This window comes from Podarcis liolepis (genome assembly GCF_965112155.1).
Source record: "Podarcis liolepis genome assembly, chromosome: 1".
NCBI classification, from domain to species: Eukaryota; Metazoa; Chordata; class Lepidosauria; order Squamata; family Lacertidae; genus Podarcis; species Podarcis liolepis.
The window spans coordinates 65,443,863-65,459,166 of record NC_139554.1 but is presented as its reverse complement, the minus strand read 5'-3'; the positions used below and the strand labels follow the sequence as shown (position 1 = coordinate 65,459,166).

The 15,304-nt window shown below is 44.5% G+C and overlaps 1 protein-coding gene across 8 annotated transcripts in view; it reads right to left on the bottom strand.

Moving 5' to 3' along the window:
* The window catches only part of HIPK3 (homeodomain interacting protein kinase 3), a 64,717-nt gene extending 49,685 nt beyond the window's left edge, over nt 1–15,032 (bottom strand). The window contains exon 1 of one of the 8 annotated variants that reach the window (XM_083462470.1): nt 13,664–15,032. The gene's annotated coding sequence lies outside the window, so the exon portion shown is untranslated. Of the gene's footprint in view, nt 1–12,441; nt 12,572–13,110; nt 13,538–13,663 lie in introns of those variants that run through there. The other 7 variants (XM_083462468.1, XM_083462474.1, XM_083462472.1 and 4 more) reach the window with 7 other exon arrangements.
* Between the last annotated feature and the right edge of the window lie 272 nt (nt 15,033–15,304).

Here is a 15,304-nt window from a genome sequence, read left to right as displayed (position 1 = left end):
GAGTCAACAGTGACCCCTTTTCTCTTTTTTAAAAAAGCCAAATTTGGATTCTATGGCTTTGAAAATTATCAACCAGTTTCCAATGTACCATTTGAAAGCGAAGTCCAAGACTAGACATCTGCTCATCAATTCCAGCAGTCTTGGAGAATATGGATTATTCAGATCCATTACAATCAAGAAGAGACAAAAGAGTATATTTCCTGAAACTCTCAGCAATTCTTTATATCATGGACCAATTGAATTCTCTCTCTGTTGGGACTCAAGCCACAACAACACTGTGTTCCCTTGTCCTAACTGGAAGGAGGGAGAACAGGTCCTGCTTCTGGGCTTCCTATAGGCATCTGGTCAGCCACTGGGACAACAAGGTGCTGGACCATATAGCCCTTGACCTAATCCAGTAGGATGCAGGTGGCACTGTGGTCTAAACCACTGAGCCTCTTGGGCTTGCTGATCAGAAGGTCGGCAGTTCAAATCCGTGCAACAGGGTGAGCTCTGTTGCTCTATCCCAGCTTCCGCCAACCTAGCAGTTCAAAAGCATACCAGAGCAAGTAGATAAATAGGTACCGCTGCAGTGGGAAGGTAAATGGTGTTTCTGCGCACTCTGGCTTCCATCAAGGTGTTCCGTTGCACCAGAAGCAGTTTAGTTATGCTGGCCAAATGATCTGGAAAGCTGTCTGTGGACAAACGCCGGCTCCCTCGGCCTGAAGCAAGATAAGCGCCGCACCCTATAGTCATCTTTGTCTGGACTTAACCGTCCAGGGGTCCTTTACCTTACCTTACCTTACCTAACCTGTGCCTGGCGTGCTCTGGTCCATGAGGTCACAAAGAGTCGGACACGGCTAAACAACAACAACCTTACCTAACCTAATCCAGCAGGTTTCTTCTTATGATATTTAAAGGTGGTGCTGTGAGACCCCTGTTCCACCCCAAGATTTTGATGTGCCACAAGCTTCCCTCTTGTCCCCTAAGCTTTTTAACATCTATGTGAAACTGCTGGGTAAAAACATCCAAAGGTTTGGGCTAAAATGCCAGATGCAGATGGTAAGCAGCTTTGAACTTGTTTTCGTCTTCTAATCCCAAGGACGTTGTGGAAATCCTAAGCAGGTGTTTGGGAGCAATTTGTGGGTGAAAGCAAACAAGCTGAAGCTTAGCCCAGAGAACATGGAAGTGTTATGAGTGGGGAGATCTGCTTATTCTGGATGGGGCTAAACTCCCCCCAAAGAGCCAGGTGTGCTGTTCACCTCTGCTCAGTGGTGGTTACCATGGAGATGCAAGTGGTGTTGGCACCCAGGAGTGTTTTTTATTAGCTTGTGCTGGTTCGCCAGCTGCAAAATCTGGCCTTGCCTCAGCAGCACATGCTCCAGTTACATCCAAACTTACTCACTGCAATGCACTTTACATGGGGTTGCCCGGGAAGATGGTACTGAAATTACAATTGGAGCAGAAGACAGCAGCTAGAACTCCTGAGCCATGTGACACTTATTCTGTGTCAGTTATGTTGGCTGTTTATTTGTTTCCAGGACCAATTTAAGCTGCTGGTATTAGCCTTTAAAGCCCTAAGTGGCTTGGGACTGGGTTATGTGAAAGACCACCTGCACCTGTAATAGTCTGATGCTCAAGTTCAGCATCTGAAGCCCTGCTCTCTGAGAGGACCATAATTAGTAAATATTTGTGACCATTTTTTGTGGTACACCCTCTCCTGGTAAGTGCCAATGGTCTCCTTTTTGCTGACTTCCAGGAGTATGTTAAATACTTGTTTATTCCAGTCTGCCTATGGTTAATTTTAAATTAGTTTTGCTTTTAACTGAGGTTTTATCTGCTGTTGCTTTCTTATCTTAATTATTCGTGTACTGAATGTTTTTATTTAATTTTAAAGTACCTTGTAATTGCCTTCCAAAAGGGACACGGGTGGCGCTGTGGGTAAAACCTCAGTGCCTAGGACTTGCCGATCGCATGGTCGGTGGTTCGAATCCCCGCGGCGGGGTGAGCTCCCATCTTTCGGTCCCAGCTCCTGCCCACCTAGCAGTTTGAAAGCACCCTTAAGTGCAAGTAGATAAATAGGTACCACTTTATAGCGGGAAGGTAAACGGCGTTTCCGTGTGCTGCGCTGGTGCTGGCTCGCCAAAGCAGCTTCGTCATGCTGGCCACGTGACCCGGAAGTGTCTCCGGACAGCGCTGGCCCCCGGCCTCTTAAGCGAGATGGGCGCGCAACCCTAGAGTTGGCTGCCAAGGATTTACACCCTGACAAGTGGGCCAAAAATCTAGCACACAACTAAATATATACTACCACAAGTGACAGCGGAGCTCTTCCCAGCAGCTGGCGGACACCATTTTGTACCAGAGTTTCCAAGTCATGGCATAATTCCACAGCATTTTGAGTAAAACAGATGGTGGCAGCCACATGCAAAAAAACAACAACCAAAAGTGACTACATGTGGCAGCAACATATTACAAGTTGTGTTTGAAGACACACAACTGTTGCCACTTTCTTCTCATGGTAAGCACCCCGCCTCCATAAATCTTTCAAAGATTTCCACTCCCCACTACCTATTCACATTCTAAGCCAAATATAAGCCCTTGAGAATTGCAGATACATTACATGTAAATCACTATGGCACCAAATAGCACGCAGACTACAGTGGTACCTCAGGTAAAGAACTTAATTCGTTCTGGAGGTCTGTTCTTAACCTGAAACTGTTCTTAACCTGAAGCACCACTTTAGCTAATGGGGCCTCTTGCTGCTGCTGCGCCGCCGAAGCACAATTTCTGTTCTCATACTGAAGCAAAGTTCTTAACCCGAGGTACTATTTCTGGGTTAGCGGAGTCTGTACCCTGAAGCGTATGTAACCTAAAGCATATGTAACCCAAGGTACCACTCTACTTCAGCACAGTTCAATTTTGCCTTTACTGTGTGCCTGGTTCCGAGCCAAAGAAGCAGGATGTAATCCCACACACACATCAACAGATGAGCAGTGGTTAAATCCTGCTCAGTTTGGCTCCTCTAGCTTGTTCCCTGCTATGTAACCAGAGCAAGCAGCATGCATTTTTGAAAACTGCCTGGTTTTTGTAAGCACCTTTGAATTTGTTACTGTTTTGTGATTCCCACTGTCAAGGGTTTCAGAAAAGGATTCAGACAGATGGTGCTGCTAGTCTGCTAAGCTCAGTTGTGATTAAGGACACTTACATTTAAAACACTTCTGTATTCTTTGTTAATTGTAGCTCCTGTAACCTGAACTCAGCTAACAGCAGCAGCCCAGTTGTAATTTTGATGCCGATTCCTCTCTTCTCTAACCTGAGCTCACGTGTAAATGCAGCATATTAGAAAGGAAGGATAGGAATTAGGCTAGCTATGATACATGCTTCCTGATTGTAACTTTACTTGTTTGAATTTTGCGCCTTTTCCACCCTCCTCTCTAACTCCAGAGGGATTCTGTGAGCCAGTTTGCTAGTGTTTCCTAGCAACCAGCTTGCATCTGGGAGGGAGGCTGCTCTCATTACCAGCTTCTTGTGGGTGCTGAGGATCACAAGATCAGCAAGTGAGCTGTGGTGGAGGCAGGCATGATCATCTCATAGACAGGCTTTCAGTGACAACAGCAGGAGGTAAGGTGAAAGGCTCAACAGACTCATTTTATTTTGCGGGAGGGCACTGCTTTCCTTTAGTGTTTTATTTTTATTAATCCAACTGGAGGGAATTGGGTTTCTTTCATTGCTTTATCTTTTAGCACACCCACTTTTCCCAGCCACACCCACTACTGGAATGTGCCTTTCTGAAGGCTGGCCACCCTTTAATTCAGCCCTTGGAGCAAAAAGTGATCATGTGACCAGACCCAGAATTAACTGCCTTTCTTCCCGTCCCACACACCTCTACCATAACCACCTAACCAACTGCTGAATGCTTTCAAGTTGCAGCTGCATTGTAATAACGCTGAGCAGATCAGTTGTGAGATATAACATTAGGGGGGTTCTTTTTTCTTTTATGGAAACAGATCCGTTTTTCTGCTTCAGCAACCTGAGTGGGACAGGTTATGGCAAAATGAAGTACAACAGGTTAAGAAGATTTTTCTTTGCTCTGTAACTGAAAAGGGGGAGGTCTACAGCAATGAGCAAGTATACAGGAAGGTCCCCATCTTCCTTTGTGCTATGCTAAAGGATATGTATTTTGCATGATAGAATAACTACATTGCTGACAATATCATTGATATAGACCAGGGGTAGACAACCTAAGGCCCGTGGGCCAGATGCAGCCCAATTGCCTTCTAAATCCAGCCCATGGACGGTTCGGGAATCAGCGTGTTTTTACATGAGTAGAATGTGCGCTTTTATTTAAAATACATCTCTGGGTTATTTGTAGGGCATAGGAATTCGTTCATCCCCCCCAAAAAAAATAGATAGATAGATAGATAGATAGATAGATAGATAGATAGCCGGCCCACCACATGGTCTGAGGGACGATGGCCCAGCCCACAGCTGAAAAAGGTTGTTGACCCCTGATACAGACATACAATTCAGTCATTCATTTTGACTAATACAAAAGTTAATGAAATGCAACAAAATAACATCATGGCAGCTCATATTATTCAAGCAGGAATTCTGTATAATCCAAAATTCCTGCTTGTTTGAGGAATGACAAGCCAGACTCTGGTTTGTTTCGTCTGTGGCACAGCAGGCGTGGAGAAAGTGCACTGTGGAAACTTTTGAGCAGCATGCGCTAACTAGCATACTGCTCATTCACATTAAACCATAGCTTATCAATAAGGCCTTTGTCAACAATTCAAAACTATTACAGAGCACAATTACAGTGTTTTAAAGCACTTTGGGCATCTCTAAATAGCAACTACAGATTGGGGGTGGGAAGGGCAGTGATGGGGAAAGCAGCAGAAACAGAAAAAAAGAGAACTACAGCCAGGCCATAATATGGCTATGGGTCACTCATGGCAGTGGAAATGTAGTCATGGCAACTTTCAGCAAAAATCCTACCTAAATTGGCAGAGATACAGAGGGGGTGCTACACCTAAGTTTTTAGGCACCTATTTCTCCCCTGCTTCCTGTCAAGGACAAACCAGATGGTGCGTGTGCCCCCACAGGACTCTTACAAAATGAAAAGCAGCCACAGGAGGCTGTGATGAGAAGCAGGGGAATAGGAGAGATGCTGCATAACCCTTTCCACATCAGCTGTTTTTTTCAACTCAATGTTTTCTGATTTTTCTATTTGTCACTCCCCAGCTCCCAGACCATGGGTAGGCAAACTAAGGCAAACTCAATCGCCTTCTAAATCCAGCCCGTAGACAGTCCAGGAATCAGTGTGTTTTTACATGCGTAGAATGTGTCCTTCTATTTAAAATGCATATCTGGGTTATTTGTGGGGCATAGGAATTCATTCTGTTTTTTTCAAAATATAGTCCGCCCCCCACAAGGTCTGAGGGTGAGTGGACCAGCCCCCCGCTGAAAAAGTTTGCTGACCCCTGTCCCAGACTCTGAAAACCTCTGAGGGAGACGCTGTTACACATGCCTCTTGTGTGACTTTTACTCTGGATCCTAAACACCACGGTCCCTTAAGAGGGGAACTTTGAGAAAGACAGCAGGCATAACACACACTAGGATAGTACTCAGTGGTAGATATAAAGGTAGCTAAAACTTCTCACTTCATCTTCATTCCTAACACAAGCTTGTTAGCTGGTTAAGGATGGCAGCTGGTATTTTAACCTTGTAAGTTGCCAATCAATAATTTTCCAGAGTATTTACAGTGGTACCTCGGGTTAAGAACTTAATTCGTTCTGGAGGTCTGTTCTTAACCTGAAACTGTTCTTAACCTGAAGCACCACTTTAGCTAATGGGGCCTTCTGCTGCCGCTGCGTTGCCACTGCACGATTTCTGTTCTCATCCTGAAGCAAAGTTCTTAACCTGAGGTAATATTTCTGGGTTGGCGGAGTCTGTAACCTGAAGCATATGTAACCTGAAGCGTATGTAACCCGAGGTACCACTGTACTGGGAAAAGCCTTTCTCCCATTACTACTTAAATAGTCTTGGTAACTGATTTGTTTAAAACATAGGAGAATCCTTTTAGAGTTTTTAAAGTAAGTTCAGAAAAGCAAACTAACTTGTCCATCTAATCTTTATTTTTGTAGATATACTGTGAACAGAAGAAAAGAAGAGACATGCCTGTTAACAAAATTAATTTTCTACAGTTGAGCAAGAAAAAACAACAACAGGATTCTTCAAAGACCTGCTCCAGTCTAGGCCTGTTCTACCTGCCTTCACTTTTGCTGCAGGGAATGAAATTCAAGGCATGCTAAAGCAGATAAATTCCAAGCAACACATGTTGAATTGCATGTCATTAAACACATAATACACAAAAACATTTCTACTCCACTGTGCAAGTCAACAGGCAGGAAGTATTTCTTCATGCAAATAACAGTGCCTGTAGTACATCTATGACAATTCAAGGACTTGCTTTGCCAATAAACAGTCAAAATAAAATGGAGTATCTCAACAGTGCATTCTTTCAAAATACAGCATAATGCCAACCCTGTATGTAAATATATTAATGGAAGAGTTAAGGACAGTGTCCGAAACCATCATTGTTCTAGGTGCATTTTGCAACAGGGAATTTCGTTAGCATGAGTACTTTCTGAGCTCTGGACGCAGTACCGTGCCTAAGATTTCAGATTAAAACTGCAGAGTGGAAGGAAAGGAGGGATTTTTTCTGCCTCCCCGCTTCCAGCTACTCTCTGAAGACTGGAGATAAAACTCTGTTAAGAGTACTAAGGAGGTGGGCAGGGGAAGGACTAGACCATGTGAAAAATGAACATAATATTTTAGCTGCAGTTCATTCATTTTCACCTTTGTATTCTTGTTATAAAAAAGTGCACCTAGACATTCAGTTGTTGTGCCCATAACCTAGGTTTAAGGTGCCATTTAGCTCCCAGTTTTCGTGTCTCAGTTTCTAACACTGGTTAAGGATCATCAAGTCAATGCAGACATTTAACCTTTCCTCTAGAACAGGGCAGTCCAGCACATGGCCCAGGGGCCACATGTGGCCCTTGACAACTTTTTATGCTTCTCCCCTCCCCGTAGCCCTTGCACTACCTTCCCAAAGCCAGGTTAGCAAAGTGCTGGGCTTCGGGAAGGAGGCATGAGGGCTCTGACGGTGTTCATGAGTCCTCCAGCTTCCTTCCCAAAGTCTAGTTAATGCTTTCCCAACTTTGGGAAGGAAAAAAGGAGTACTCTAGGACCCTGCCGGAGCCTCCTACTTCCTTCCCAAAGCCCAGCTTACTCAGCTTTGGGAAGGCAGCATGAGGGCTGGGGCGAACATGTGAAATTTGGCCTCCTGTTCCCCTTCCCATGCAACAAGGCACTATGCAGCCCGTGGCTTCCATGTCAAAGTACTCTTGCGGCCCACTTGGTATGAAAAGTTGTGCCACCCTGCTCTAGAACCACCCCAAGCTTTATTTACTAAAAACATTTTTTACATCACCCTTCTTATAGAAACCCACTTTATTTGAAAGATTTCACAACTTTTCTGACACACACTAATGTTTTATCAACTGAGAGCATTATTTCCCTAATTTTTCCAAGTCTGTCTTGCCCAAAGGCACACATTAAGTAGATTGAATAATCAGAACCAACGGTTACTAGCTGGAAGGCATTTTGAACTGCTCCAGAAGATGGAGGGATTCATCAAGAGGATCAGTTAAGGTTGCACCACAGAGCCAAGCTATAATCCCACATTAATGGAAGCTTGATGTAAAACACTACATAATTACACACAGTACTCACAGGTGATAGTGTCACATGTTATGCCTCTGTTAAGACCTCTGCCTGATTTTTATAGCAACTCACTACAATGTCATAATGCTGCAATGAATATAGATGCAAGCCTAGCAGCCACTTCTAGACCAAGTGACGAGAGGAGAGTGACATGAAGGATACTTCCCTCCCTCCACCCCCCCAAAAAGACAATCTTTTCTATTCCGAAATCATTTCCATATAACAATTGTGGGGTACGCCAACTAAACAGAACTGCAAATATTCAGGGGACTACTTTTTACTAACGGGGGTTTTGTGCCAAAACAAAAACTTATCTGGTAAGTTTCGGAAGGATCTTTAGGTTTGGTAAAAAGTGACAGTAAAAGGACCATCCAACTTTACACTTTTAAAATAGCTGCATACTTAAAATAAAAGTAGAATGCTTGTACAGCTGGTGCATGCACTGATCAACTTTAGGATTCTCATAGCTCAATCTTGTATTTCAGGAGCATTCCAGTAACAGGTTCCCTTATCAAAATAGATTAAATGCAACAGCGGTTGAGAAGCAAAGTTACAAAGTGCAAGCAATTGCCAACATATGGCTCATACTCAGACTGCCGCCACCCCCTGCCCAAAGCATCTGTGCAGCTATACTTTTGGTGGGGTTTTTTAATCTTTACAGATTTATTCTAACACACATTACAACTTCCTGGTAAACGGAGGGTCAAAACCCAACAAATTATTCAAAATCATACCCGAATTGAAACTGTTATGAAAACTGAAGACATCAAGGGCATGATGCCAAGCACAACTAGTCAGTGCTATTTTAAGTACCATTAACCAGAAACATTGCACTGAACTGTAACGTGGAAAACAACAGCACTTCTCGACTTGACGGTGAGAAGGTAATTAGGGAGTGACATAATCGTGTCTTAATTTATACGGGAGGAAAATACTGGAGACAAAACAAGTAGCAGTACCTGATATTATGAGACAAGGGACAGAAAGAAAACATAGCAGGCTTCTAAAAAGCCGCCACTGGTAAATAAGATCTGCTTCCAGGCAACTGGCAAAGGAACTTGTGTAAACAATAACATTTATATATTTATTTCCTTTTCAGGCTCTCATGGAACGAACCTTCACATGCAGGAGGAAAGGCTGGCAGGCTAATAACTTCTGCAATACAAATAGTAGTTCAAAAAGTTATAATAGGCAAAAAGGCTTAAGCAGCCTTTCCTATCTATTCTTCCTCCCCAAGCAGCCTGCACCAGCCTGCTCTGACGTTAAAGAAAACACAAAGAAATCTTTGAAATCTTGCAAAGATATTTTTACGTGGTGCTGGCCTGCTTGTTTCAAGTCTGCATTTAGTTGTAATCTGTCCTGGGCTCAATGTGGTGGACAGGTTTATAAATAAAATAAATAAGAAAAGTTCTGGGCACTTAGCATTCAAGTATAGGAACTTGCTTAGTGTTCTTACATGTGCAAAAAAAAGTGCCAAAAAGACACCCTTAAAATCACAACAAACCCCTCTCCCCCCCCCCCCCCCGTCTAAGCAAACAGATCCTGTAGCACAAAAATGGATGTGGACTTCATGGTCAGAGTTTTGGATTAGTCTTCAAAGTAAATTTAAGGGAGCTATTTACCGTAGTTACAATTTATTGGTTGCTATATTACTATATGTAGGCTTGTTCAGGAAATACAAATTAAAACACTAAACACTTGTTTTACATCAGTTTTTTAAACCAACCTTTTTTTCTTGGGAATTTAAATCACCTTGATCTCTTTACACATCGTTGCCTCTGGGTTGACAACTAGGATGCCACTCAACATGTTAGTTTAGTCCAGGGGTGTTTGTCTGGCCCCTACTTAAGGTATTTGACATATGGTTTGTGGGAGGGGGAGGAGAGTAAATGAATGATTGTCACTGAATTACGAAAAGTTATAGAGCAGTAAAGGTAAAGGGGACCCCTGACCATTAGGTCCAGTCATGGCTGACTCTGGGGTTGCGGCGTTCATCTCGCTGTATAGCCCGAGGGAGCTGGCGTACAGCTTCTGGGTCATGTGGCCAGCATAACTAAGCCGCTTCTGGTGAACCAGAGCAGCACACAGAAACGCCGTTTACCTTCCGCTAGAGCGGTACCTATTTATCTACTTGCATTTTGACGTGCTTTCAAACTGCTAGGTTGGCAGGAGCAGGGACCGAGCAATGGGAGCTCACCCCGTCACGGGGATTCGAACCGCCAACCTTCTGATCGACAAGTCCTAGGCTCTGTGATTTAACCCACAGCGCCACCCACGTCTTAAAGGACAAGTAACTGAAATAGTTTTTTTCTCAGCCTTCCTCAAATCCAAGCAAATGCCTATGTATGACTTTCACTTCATCAAATTCAGCCAAGTTAAATGTAAAATTTGTTTCAGAATTCCCTATCGACTAAGCATTCTGGAAAGTAACCACTTAGCAGGCCGACTTCAACTATGTTTGCTCAGAAGTCAGTCTTATTGAAAGGGGGTTGGTCAGCAGTGGGGAACCTTTTTCAGTCTCTGGGGGAAGCATATCAGTAATGGGGAAGCCCAGAGGCAAAAATATGCAAAGCAGCAGGTACAACTCTTCCTTTTGTACATTGGGCTACACATTCTAGCTACACAAAATAAGAGATTTCTATATGTGCACCCTCACCTTCCCATTTACACAAGCAAGAGGCATTATCACATTTCAGACAGACAGGCAAAAGCACTTGAGGATGGCAAGAAGCAGGGCCAATGGGGGGTGTGGCCCAACAAAAGAATATAGCCTAGGGATGCTTGGAAGGGCTGGAGTACAGCATTCAGTTCCCAGGCCAGAGGCTCCCCACCCCAGACAACATCATACTTAAGTCTACGCATTTCAATGTGCCCACTCTGAAGTACAACTTAATCAGATACCACCCTCTGACTTTTCAACCACTTACTGTTGTAAACCGCCCAGAGTGGCTGGGGAAACCCAGCCAGATGGGCGGGGTATAAATAATAAAATTATTGTTATTATTATTACCGTCCTTATGTATGTCATTAGTTCGCATACAAAAAAATTTGAACTATAAAAAGATAAGATTGTCCACTAATACTTACATCAACAAAAATATGATTACAGAGTTTGAGAAGCTTCCAAACATTACAAATAATTAGGTTGCAAGCCTATACCCACTTATGTGGGAGTAAGCCTCACTGAACTGACTTCTGAGTAGACAGGTACAGGGTTGTACTGTTTTTCTAAGTCAAACAATATAGGCCAGAGTTCTTATTTATAGGCTATATAGTTCATGTATAGTTACCCATGATAATAATAAGCTCGAGTAGGTCAGCTATGTGTGACCAATGTAATATTTTTTCCATGGAATCATTACCTTTTAAGAGAGCTTGGCTCATTCACAAACTCTATACTAGAGCCATGACCTAGTTACGTGCTTCTTAATCTGTGTGCGCAATGACACGCTTATTAATATTAGGCACTTTAGCACTACAGAAGAAATAGTCTGATGTTAACACTGCATTTACAAAAGGTCTCCAACAAGCCAAACTTCTAAAAGCTGTCAGAACATCTTTACTCCTTGTCACGCGTATGAAACTAAAATTCAAACAAACAATGAACCTTATTATAGCTTTAGTAGTTTCAGTTAATACTATACTCAGCATCATAACTGCCCTACTATGAGGAAGAAAAGAGCATCATGACTTTTTAATTAGTTTTCTAAGAAGGGCTATACACAGATGTCAAGATTTTATTTCCACAAAAATAAGATTCCAATAGCCTATTTAGTGTCATACAAGAATCCAACAACTATCAAGAAAAGTACACAGGGAATGCCAAAAATCATTGTTCTTGATTTGTTAATTTAGAAAAGGAATAGATGTGAACACCACAAAACAAAGAGCCAATGATTAACAGTACACTTTATATAGCACTTAGTGCATAGTCATGGCTTAAAATAAGTGCATTTACAAAATTAGCTACATGCATATCCAAGTATCTGGTTTCACAAGGCACACGAGAATAAGACACCAATATCTCTGGCCAAGAGAACTCAACATTTTTAGCCTACAAAACATGCACAAAATCTCTATCCAAAGATAAATTTAGATGAATATGTTTATAGAATGAGAAAAATAATGTAAATGTCATAGTACATTGGAGTGAAATCCTAGCCCCACTTACTTGGGAGTAAGTCCCACTGAATTCAACAGGACTTACTTCTGAGTAGACATGATTAGGATTGCCCCCTAAATCTTGTTGAAAATGTGACAAGTTGTTAGTTATCCAAACAAGTGTTTGGGTATAAAGCTGCTGTACTAAAAGCACTGGAATCCTGTAACAGATATCAAAGTTTAATGTTTATTTAATCAAGTTATTTAAAATCTAAAAATCAATAAACCTTGACTACACACGGTTCTTGTTCAAATCAGTATCTAAGCTTGTCACCAAGCAACAAAAAACGACAAACTAAAATGCTAGATAAAGTAAACAGTATCATTTCACAGTACTTCGTTTTACAGTGAATAAACTATATCAGAATATGAAGGGGAAAAACAAAATACAAAAACCAGCATTTCACTTAAAAGAAATCAAAGACTAAGTGATTATTAGTTTTAAATTCTACATCAACTTTAAGCCCCTGTAGCTCTGAATTACTGCCAGTATCAAATGTTCACTTCACGTACCATTTTAAGTTGGCGTTTCCCCTCTCTGACATGGAAATAGACATTACTTTCCCAAAACTACAGTTGCAAATTACCCCTGAGTCCCAAAGGAAAGCAATAATCCCTTGTAACTAGAGTAGCTTGCGACCACGCCTTCCTGCTGCCCTAGCAAGTTGCAAGCGGAGCAGTCGTGTCACATTTCTTCTTTCATATCCAGAGATCCTAAAGGTTAGTTTTACAGAGGCCCGAACAGGCTTATCTAGCAAAAGTGCAAACGGGTGGGAGACACACAAAAGAGAAAATTCTGGTTGCCAAAGGAAAAGACCGCCACAGAAAGCAAGAATGGGAGCGATACTACGAAATGGAGCTGAACTATTTATATACAGTACAGTACTAATCTGTTGGCTCTCAGAGCTGTTGGTGGCAGCAAGCCTCACTATCTTCCTAATTCGACCTCGTCAATTTATACTGGAAAAAAGGCAACAGAGGAAATGTGGGTTTTGTTTTTGTTTTAGAAAATGTGGCTCCGTCTTCAGCATTTAAAAGCCTTTTTTTTTTTACTGAGTCACCAGCTTCATCCGATGGAGCAAGAAGATGTGCGAAGGTTAAGCCTCCATGTCAGGCAGCAGTTGACTTGTAAAAAGAAGTGCGCCAGGACTCAGCCCTGTTTTGGAAATCATGTGCCCTTACCTTGCAACCAGTCCTCTTAGTCCCAGAATCACGGGGACCGGTGCGGGTGTACAATATAAACAGAACTCAGCACATGCTCGCGGGTACTCTCGTACCATTTCTTCTATCCCAGCTCTCAGATCCGGTAGGGAACTAGAGGCTCCTAGATAGCCCTAACTCAACGTCTAGCTTTAAATAAAACTCGGGATGTACAGCCAGTCCCCTTGGCACTTGCAATCCACGCACAATTCTTCGGAAGTCCCAAAAGGGATCTACTTCCGAGAAAACCTGCCTTCCTTTTCCCCTTTTTGGAGGGGAGGAGGGTGGTAAAGCCTCCCAAACAAATCCTGGTTCCGGAAAAGGGTCAACTGACGGCGAGAAAACCTGACCTGCCTCACTTTCCCGGACCGATCCTACAGGATTCGCCCTACAGCCCAAGATCGGGGCGCCCCCAGCTGCTTAGGTCGAAGCCAGGGGTATGTAGGGGGACGGGGATCCACTGCCAGTTCGGAGGTGGAGAGATCTTTTTACCCAAAAGGGGGGGGGAATTAAAATGTTTTTTTTATTTGGTTACCTTGTTCAGCCCCCTCGGTTTTTGTTCACAACAACTCCCAAAACATAGTGGCGGGCAGGGGAGGGGACGAAGGGGCGTTTCAGCTTGGCTCTGCCCGCTCAGCGGGGAAGAAGGGTCGCTCGGTCACTCGCTCGCCTCCTCCCAGCCTCTCACCTTCACAGATTCGGCAGCGCTACAGTCCCCGCCGCCGCCGCCACCGCAGCAGCCCTCGGCATGACCAGAGCGCTACTACCAGGAGGCGCCTCCCAGGCCGGGCTCAGCCTCTGGCTGCGGCTGCTGCTGCTGCTGCTGCTGTTGCCGCCGCCTCCTCGGCCGCTGCCATCTTGTCCTGGCGGCTGAGAGGAACGCGCCCCAGCTCAGCCCGCTCAGCTCCCCGGGCCTCCGCCTCATCTTCCCGGGGAGGGATCCAGCCTGCTGCCTCCGCCGCCGCCACTCCTGCAGCCGCCGCTTCCTCCGCCGCCGCCCACTTCGGCGGCTCTCCCCGCTACTGCTCCGGTTGCGGGGCCTAGGGGCAGCGGGCGCAGCTGCCTCCGTCGTCGTCCCGCCGCCGCCGCTGCTGCCGCCCCCTTTGCTCCTGAGGCTGTGAGGAAGCCTCAGCCCCGCTCCGACATGTCTCTGTTCCGTTTCCAGCCTGCGGGGCCCTCCTGACGAGAATAGGCGGGCCGCCCTCTTCCGCAGCTGCAGCGCCACCGGCTGGTTTCTGCCGGCCTCCTGGCTGGAAATCAGACCTCTAAACCCGCCTCTTTCTCTGGGAAAGGAGCGCGCGTCCTTCGCCTTGCTTTGGCAGAGGCCCTGCTGCTCGGCGGCCTCTCGCAGAGCAGCACCTCTGTAGGCGAGCGACAGCGCCGAGGAGCAGGTCAACGAAGTAAAAATGGGGAGGAAGCGCCGTTACATGCAGATCACCGGGCGTCGTCTTCTGGCCAGACACCTGTAGCCTGACTAACTCGCTGGGCGCCTTTAGGCAGAAGAAAGAAAAACCCCACCAAGCTCAGTAGGGCTTACTTCCATCTAAGGCAGTGGTTCCCAACCTTTTTTTCACCATGCCCCACCTAAGCACTTCTAAAATACTGATGCCCCCACCTTTTCACGTGGAGGAAGCCATTAACTCATAATAACTCATTCTCAATTGCCCCCTTCAAAATCAAATTGCCCCTCTGTTGGGAACCACTGGTGTAAGGGTATCTAGAATTGCACCACAAAGCCTGAAAAGCGCACTCTGGCCATGCACCATGCACATTTGTTCATTCCCAAGGTGCAATAAACTTGAATCTTACACTGGCCCCACTTTGCATTTGCAAATGGTTCTTGTGGGCCATGTACATGGTCGTAGCCAGGATATTGTTGGGGGTACAGGACTTGGTTAAGGGGGACAAGGACTTTTGTTAGGGGAGGCAGAACCGACCTGATTGGTCAATTAGAAAAGTACTTATATTGTTTTACTTGATGGGGGGCATGTGATCCCCCCTTGGCTACGCCCATTTTCATTTACTTTGACTCCAATGCGTTCCCACCACTGGTGTTTGAAGCTGCGTACACTTGACTTGAGCAGCAATCCATATTTATCCTGTAGTTTCTTGAGAAACTGCTGCTGATTGATGTGCTACCCCTCAAACCAACTTCCAACCTGTTCAAAAAGGTAAG